Source organism: Sturnus vulgaris, chromosome 6 (assembly GCF_052056855.1).
Source record: "Sturnus vulgaris isolate bStuVul1 chromosome 6, bStuVul1.hap1, whole genome shotgun sequence".
NCBI lineage: Eukaryota > Metazoa > Chordata > Aves > Passeriformes > Sturnidae > Sturnus > Sturnus vulgaris.
The window spans coordinates 20,244,842-20,253,548 of record NC_142248.1 but is presented as its reverse complement, the minus strand read 5'-3'; the positions used below and the strand labels follow the sequence as shown (position 1 = coordinate 20,253,548).

The 8,707-nt window shown below is 34.1% G+C and overlaps 1 long non-coding RNA gene across 1 annotated transcript; it reads left to right on the top strand.

Moving 5' to 3' along the window:
- Positions 1-607: 607 nt before the first annotated feature.
- LOC148223344 (uncharacterized) lies at positions 608-7,952 on the top strand. Its single transcript, XR_015804551.1, has 3 exons — positions 608-1,367; positions 3,678-3,879; positions 4,901-7,952. It is a non-coding gene; the product is annotated as an uncharacterized LOC148223344 (long non-coding RNA).
- Positions 7,953-8,707: the final 755 nt, after the last annotated feature.

The following is an 8,707-nucleotide window of genomic DNA, read 5'->3' as shown; positions in this document are numbered from 1 at the left end:
AACATATTGCAAATTTGCATGAGCCATGAAAAATTCCTGACTTATACATGGAGAAAAATGATTATAATAAAAACATCTGTCAAAAATTATCTTTTAATTGTGTGACAAATATAATGGGAACATATGAAGAGATTATCAATGTACTCTTTAGAGTTACTTTTACTATGCCTTATCCTGTTACCTGTGGTTTATGAAAGACAATAAAGTTGACATAATTTGCCTTTACAGTTTTTAATAAAAAATAAATATGCAAATGTACTTCAGGGTTTTAATTTTAGTAGTCTTTTATATCCCTAAAATATATGCTTCATGTTAAATAGATTATATAATGTGTATAGGAGTTGTCAGAGTAAATTAACCGCATGACCTGCAACCATAAAGTATCAACACATTAAGCAACTTACCTATTATTGCAGTAGGAATCAGATATTTCTGTTTTTCAGCATTGTAGATCTCAAGACTTATTGTGCATAAAATATACTGTGTTCTCTAGAATTTTGAGTTAATTTCTATGCTAGAATTCTAAACATAGTTTGAGTATGATTACTATATTATAATAATATATTTTGTTATTATTTATTATATAACTATGAATACAAATATGTGAGTATTATAATAAATAAATTATAACAGCTCAGCTAATTTCTTCTGGTTTCCAGGAATTATTCTGCAATCCTCTCTCATTTTGACAAACTGACATAAGGTAATATAGTCTAAACATTAAGGAATTTTAATACTAACTTCTGCTCTGGATTGATACATACACTGAAAACCAGAAAATCTTTAACATTTGTCAATAATCACTTTATTAGTTCACTTTAGTTCCTGTGTCCTAGTTTCAAATTAAGATAAGGCTCTTTACTCCCTTAGAACTTGTCCTTCTTTATGTAACTCCTACTTGGGACAGCCAGTCAGCACAGATTAATCTGTTTCATGAACACAATTTTTGACCAAATCTCTTAATGTCAGCTACTTACTGGACATAATGTCTACTAATGCAGGATAACAAAAGGAAATTAGTCTTACTTCATATGTATTTATATACATTTATCACTTTAATTCAAAAGAAAAATGTTCTGTCCTCAGATTTAGAGATGGCTGATTTAAGTAATAAGATGCATTAATTAACAGTTTGAAACTATGTCTCTCTCTTCCATGAATCCAGGGATTGAAAAAGCAATATATGTAAACAGTAAGCTGGCATAACCATTCTGGTCAAAATGGCAGCCTTAGAATGTAAGGAATATTATCTCAATTTACTTTGTGTTGCTAATTCTGCAAGGGTGACTTGCAAGGAGAAGTTTACAGAAAGAAAGTCAAACTTCCAGACCTACCTGATCATTGTACCAGTTGCAGAGGGACTGAAAGTAAGTTTCCTTACTCCTCTGAGTAATTTATATATTATCAAAGATATATGTTTTGTTTCCACTTTTCCACCTACAGTGTCCATGTTGTCTTTGTTGTTTCTCTTAATCTAAAACTAACAATATTTTCAAACAGAGTGCACAACATTAGCACATCTTGAACTGAAAATTTAATTCAAAAGATTAATAGATTAATAGAAAAGTTGCTCTAATTGATATTTTTGTTGAAGACTTCATTAGAGAGATCGGAGGAGGAAATGACAAAAATGGACATCATATGAGCAATCACGTCAGTTCAGAGCTAAGATGAACTAAAAGGCATAAAACAGAGCTGAAAGGCTAGTCTAGAGCTGAGATAGCCAGACCTGAGATACCAGCAGTCTGGCAATACTCCCTGCAGTGCATATATTCCATCAGTCTGGCAGCAGTGAATTTATTTAAGGAGGGGCTTGTGATATGTGCCTGATTTCTGTAGCATGCATATGTAATTTGTTTGCTCTTGGCTAACAACTTTTTTTCCCCCATTTTTTGTTTTTCGTTCTTTCCACCTTATCTCAATCTTTCTTGGAACAGATGACTTAAAAAATAAACAAAAAATACTGGCAGCTTTCAGGCTACCTTTCCATCTTGAACTTAACAGACAAATGGTATGAAACGTGTAAGCACAGTAGTCAAAGCTGCCTTTGCAATCTGTTGTTTGGCAATTTGCAATTAGGGGGTGGAAAGATTTAAATGTTTTAAGAAATGTAATTTTTCTATCACAACTCAGCACTTCAGCTATGATCTTCTTCAAAGAAAGGAGTGGGAGAAGCCAAGGAGTAGAGTTTTGGAGGTGGCCAAAAGATCTTAGCACTTCTTTTAAATTTTGGCAGCTTTCGTGCCTTGATTCTTGCAGATAGACCTCTCAGCCCAATTCAGGATTCCTGAGTGCAATATGTGGAAGGATCTTCTGGCAGGAATAATAGCAAAATCAATATCTTAGTTACAAAGGAATTACACATCATGTCTTGGCTCTGTAGAAATTTCACACCACCTTTCTCTTACAACCTTTGTTCTACAAGATGCAAGAATATTGGATAATGGCATGGAAGCAACATAAACCAGATCTCTGTATTTAAAATCTGGGGAAATGTTGAGACTGAAGCCATATTTGGGTATATTCTGTATTGAAAGCTATTTAAGTTATATTTAGCATAAATAAATCAAACAAGGATTGTCAAAAAATAGCTCTCCAGATGGTCTTGTTAGGTCCTGCAGTTTTCATGCCCAGAGTGCCAGCTACTGGGGGAAGCAGCATGAGTGGATTTAGTGCCACCAACTGGAGTCAGAGGGGGTCATAGAGACCTTTGGCCTATGGTGATGGTGACTGGAGAGAATGGGTGGCCTCAGTGCCAGCTACTGGAATGGGTCAAAGTGTCTGCCCCCAGTTACTGGGACAGGCATGCTGTGTGTCCTGAAAACCAGCTGGGGGGCCGGGACTGGTGTGAGTGAACGACCACACCCTACCTAGGAGTTCAGAAGAAAATGCAAGATAGAAGAATTAACAGGAACACACCCTTCCTGAGATTCACTGCTTAAAGAAACAAATCAGCTTGTTCTGACTCACTTCAAATCCTGAGTGCTATTGCCATTTAAACTATAAGTTACTGCTAAAGCCAAGGTTAGGCATTGAGACAGTTGCTTCACCTGCTCTATATGAGAATGTTCCATTTGACTTCTCACTGTGCCTTAGAAATAATGAAAGCACCTCTCGACATCAAAAGAATTATCAGACTAAGAAATTAGGAATAGTGAAATGCTATAATAAATGTAGCCCAAACATGGAAAAGGTAAGTGATTCTTTTAGGTACCACAGTATATCTCCTCCTGTGAAGAAAATAGAAAACTTGAAGTATACAATTTGTTGCCCAAGGAAGCTATGCACCATTAAAATCTCTTTCCTCCTGGAGAATTAAAATAGGATAAAAAGCTTAAAGATGAGTAACAAAATCATTGCCAAAAAGCTGCAGTTGGATTATGATTATTATTTTTGTATTTTTTCAACCATAAAAATCTTTTGAACAATTGTCTTTTGAAAACTGTGGAAAACCCCACATAATTTAAATGAATAATACCTCCCCAGTAACTGTATCATGAAGTACACTTTCATGATTATTAAATTTGTTTTGGAAAAATGAATCTTTCTATGTAATTTAGAATTAAAAGCTATTGTGTAATAATATGCATATATTTTTTCTGAATGACACTGATTTTCATTATTTGATCTTTCTCACTATTTTATCAATCTTGTTTGCTTCTTCCATTTTATACCAGTTCATCCATATGAGAAAAAGGCTGAACTGCAATACCATCATGCACATAATTCTAGCCCCAGAAAGTGAACAGACACTGCTCTGAACAGTGAAGAATTTTATGACCACTGTGCATGGTTAGTCAGCATATTGCTACTTCATGAAAGAAGACTAAATACTGGGAATAAACCTGCTACCCAAATCACAGACAAAACGATGAAAATGTAAGTATATACAAATTAGTAGCAAACCAAAATGAAGACTTCTTCAGCAAAATAAAGAAAAATTAAAGTACCAAACATATTGAAGCATCAAAATCCAAACCTTTACAATTTAACGAGAAATTTCGGAATTAAAGTTTTGACAGGAAAAGTCCACATGACAGTATGGGATGGAAACTTCTGCAGAAGTTCTTTATTTAGCATGACAGCTAAAAATTAAATGCATGTATTTTCTGCAATTTTTTTTAAACCTAATCATATTAAAATTATGTGTGTGACAAAATAGTTCATCTTTCTATGTGAAGATAATGTCTCGCATAATTGAAGAAAAGGACATGAATATATCTTCAGTCCATGACCTAAAATTAATCAGTTTTGAGTTAAAATCCTTTTGAGTTGTAGGGTGTTCCCACAAATAATACTTTAACATTCCTAAAGTGTTATGAAATTTCCAACATTTGCTGGTTGCCTTGGTTGCAGGCAGTAACAGATGTTTCAAAACATAAGCCAGGTCATGAGCCACAGGACTGAATAAACAGCTTTAAAAAAATAAATATATGAATTGCTATATTAATTATATTAGCTAACTTGCAAAATTTCCACTGGCTTGACTCTTTCCTTTCTTCTGTTGTAAACAGAGCCAGAAACTTAGTTTGAGTCAGACAAGCCCCAGTTTATATTGTTCTGCCAAGTTGCAGATGTCACTTATTCTCTGTCATTAAATTATAAACAGACTTTTAATTTACTTAATATCTAGAAGAGAGGAAGTATGGTCCAAAACATTTACTTTGGAACCACAGGTTCTACAAAAGTTTGGGTTTTCTAATAACCTTTGATCGCTAGAGGAGAGGGACAAATAATGTTTCAAAAGTGTATTTTGCTCTCAGATGTTCATAAAAAAACCCCATGCTCATGTGTCGCATCTTGGGTCAGTCTTTTTTGGTTGGTTCCTTCTCTCACAGGCATGTATGGAAATATTTGCATAATGCCAGCACCATGCTTTTATTTTTCTCTGCTTTTGCAGGTACCTTCTGCTGCTAAAAGCTATTGCTTTGAGAGTCTTACTAGAGATGAAGGTGTTTATTATGCATATTATATTTTAAACTCCCAGTGTTTCTATTGGTGAAGCAGAAACACTGAGGTGCAGTGCTGAATTCAAAGTATTGTATCGTACTACACTGTTTTTCATCGAGTGATTTTGATATTAAACTTCTTTGGAATTTATGTCAGGTAGACGATAAGGTCAATAGAAAATTATTTCATGTATTCTCCTGTTACATCTGTCTAGATTTGACAGAGAGTAGTGTTGCAGAGAATGACGCAGAGGTCAAAACATTTAGAGTGCTCCCCTCCTAATAATTTTGTTTTCTATTGATTTTGTTGAAATTTGGAGGAGAGTAGTGGATGCTACAAGTCTGTAGAGTTTGGAATAGAACCTAAAGCTGTGTAAAAGAGACTCTTTGAATCCAATTAAAACAGTTTTGTCTGACCATTCACTGATATGTCTTCACTGGTCATGAGTTGCCTGCAGCAAAGAGCTTCTCCTTGGGATTGTGAAGATAACTCACAATGCTTCTTCCAACAGTGAATATTGACTCGAACTTATAAAGGTCAGGCAGCTCCTACAGTTATTGGAAGAGAGAGCACTAACTCCAACAATGCTGTCTGAGAAGAGTTTAACCTCCAAATGACAAAAAATGCTCACAAGGGCACAGCACTTCAGCCAGCTTGGAAGTTAACCTTCTCTCCAAACAGATACATGGACTTCAGTGTTGTCCCAGCAAAACAAAAATAAATAAATCAAACAATTGAGTGGATAAAGAGCCCAAGAGTTATGCACCTCTAAGGCATTTTATTTTTAATTTTAAAAGGTTGGTAGATAGTATGGAAAGAGTAATTTTGGGACTTCTTGGCTTCTAAAACAAATAATGTCTTCAACTTTTATGAGCATTGTGTGGAAAGATAAAGCATCTCATGGATTTATTTTCTCTATTGTTCTGACGTCAGATCAAAGAAGCTGATTCTCAGAGAAGCACAGCAGCCCAGTTAGCTCACCTTTGAAAATTCTTCTTTATTTGCTATCATGCAGAGTCAAGCTCAGAGCACAGCTGAGGTAATTTAAGGTCTGCAGGAATCAGGCTGTTACTGATCACGTCCTGTGGTACAAGGCAAGAAGGATGACAGTGTGGTAGAACTGCAAATGAGAATGAAGGCTCACTTTTCATCTTGATGGAGTGTAAAAAATAATATTTTTAATTTTTAATGCAACACATTTATATTTTGTCAGTAGTGGCAGTAGGCTCATATTGCATATAAATGAAGATGATTATTTGGTTTGTAGGAGAGTAAAGAAGACATGATGATGAAGAGTATACCAGGAATGCAATAAGAAGGAAGAAATATGTGTAAGACTGGGCTGTTTAGGAAAAGCATTGCTTTCTGAGTTTGGGCATTTTTTTTTAATAAGTTTCACAGTTTTAAGGCAGATTTGAGACTGTAAAAATCATCCTTAATGGCCTTTCTGCCTCATCGGTCAGGCCACCATACAAATAACAAAGTGCCAATCAGTTGCTCTTGTTTTCCTTTAGCTTCAAGATATTGCTGGAGAGTTTTTGCAGAAATCATGATCTCTCTGCTTGATGTACCATTTATTACAACTATAGTTAAAATTCTTCAGGCTTATCTCTTATAACCCCCTAATTTCTTGACTGATTTTTTTTCCAGAATAAGACATAGCTTGCTAAGTTTCATTCCCCCTTGACCATTCTCATCTTCCCTCATAGAGCAGGTTTTATCTGAAAGACAAGGAAAAAATAATAAAGAAAGATAACTGTGTAGTTTTAGTCCAAATATTAAAATGAAAGATGAAAAAACAGGTTCCTTTAAGGTGTTTCATTGTACTGCTACAGATCTAATTAAATTGATTTTTTAAAATGAAAATGAAATTTCATGGTCAATTAGTATGTAAAATAAATCACTTCTTATGGAAAAAATACAGTGTGAAATCAGAGAAAATATGTGAATTATACACAGTTCTTATGCTGAGTGAAGAAAATAACCAAGTTTGTTCCTCTTCTGTGGGTGTTATTTAAATCACTCTGTCTCAGTTATCACTTTTTTTTGGCTCATCAAGTTAATTCTGGTTAGTATAGTCTTACAGTGCACCAGATAATACAAGTATATATTTTCAAAACATGTGCCAAATGCTCTCATTTGTTTCTGAAAATTAACCAGAAAAAAACTACAATATTCTCTTGGTCTGATTTTCAGCCATTGCAACATGGCAGTCATTACCATAATAGAGCAAGACAGTGAAGTTCACTGACATTTGAATTAAATGTAGTAAACTTTATGATTTGGGATCATATTTGCTAACACCTAATTAATAAAAAATAACTTAGTATTTAAGCATTTGCTTAAACTTGAGTTCCAGACAGCTTTTTGTATTTTATTTTAAAACTTGTCTTATAGTTTACAGAACAGAAGGATGCGATTTGTTATATACTATTGTGAATAAAAATATCCTGGCCAAACTTTTATTTACTTGAGTATGTACCAAAGAGAAACTAAACCAAGCTCTCAGATTAAACAATGAAATTTCTAAGTTATTCTATAAAGGAAAAAAAAAAAGCATTCTGCAATGTAAGAAACTTCAATTTCAAATTTAAATATAACAAGAAAAAAAGTACCTGCTTCCCTCTCTTAAGTTCCAAACTGTTCATTTCTAAATATTTTCATTTTTATAAATTATACCGCAGATGAATATAATAACATTTTATTGGTCCACACACAAACTCTTTATCTGAACCACCTGCCATTTATATTCCTTATTTTGACATCCATGTTGCATCCAGGCTTCTTCACCTAAGTTGTGACTTGATTTGTACTAGGACATACACCAAGAATACATGATGAGAAGCACGGGAACTAAATTTCTTAATTACTAAAGAGTTCTAATGCTAAAAAGTCAGCTCAGGATTCCATGAGTTTTAAAATGCAAAATCCAACCGAGAAAGGAGTTTCATCTTTTGTTGAATCCCAGTTTTAGCTACTTTGGTAATTAATTACAACACCCCCCCCCCCCACCCCCCCCCCCCCCCCAGTTGTTACCTCAAAATTATCAAGACGAATGGCCAAGCACAAAGTAATCAGCTTTCCAAGAAAAAGTAGAAAAACAGACCTTCCTTACTTGAATGTCATTTAAAAAATTCACATACTTTTTTACTAGTTCTTCAACACACTGCTCTGACATTTCTTAGATTAATCTGATCACTTCAAGCAGTGGTGTATGAAACTTTGCAGTCTACTGTATCAAATGTACCTGAATTGATCAGGTAAACTATAGTGACTGAAGCAATTGCTATCTTCTGTCAACTGACTCAGAGGAAGGTTTCAGAATTGGCTTTATCCTCTTAGATAGAAACAGCTCAGATATTTCATTTGTAGGACTGGATTTCCCATTATATTATGGCTTTAAAGCACTCTTTAGTTAAATTTTGACATCATTAGTTAATAGTACATTAAATACACGTGGTTTAGGAAAGATATATCTTAAAGTGTCGTTGAAAACTTGTGACTTCCCTCACTTCGTAATTAATTCTTAATGGATGAACAAAAGGAGCAGTGATCTTGTAGCAGCAATTGAATTGATATACAGGGACATGTCACACTACTGAGATTTCTGGCAAAAGGCACTGCTGTTTAATAGATACTTTTGAAGTTATTTAGAAAAGATTAAATTGCAACAAAGTCATTTAAGATATGGCTTTTCAATTATCTAAGTAATAGATAAGAATATCTAAATATTAGAAAATAAGTTATTACTAACTAT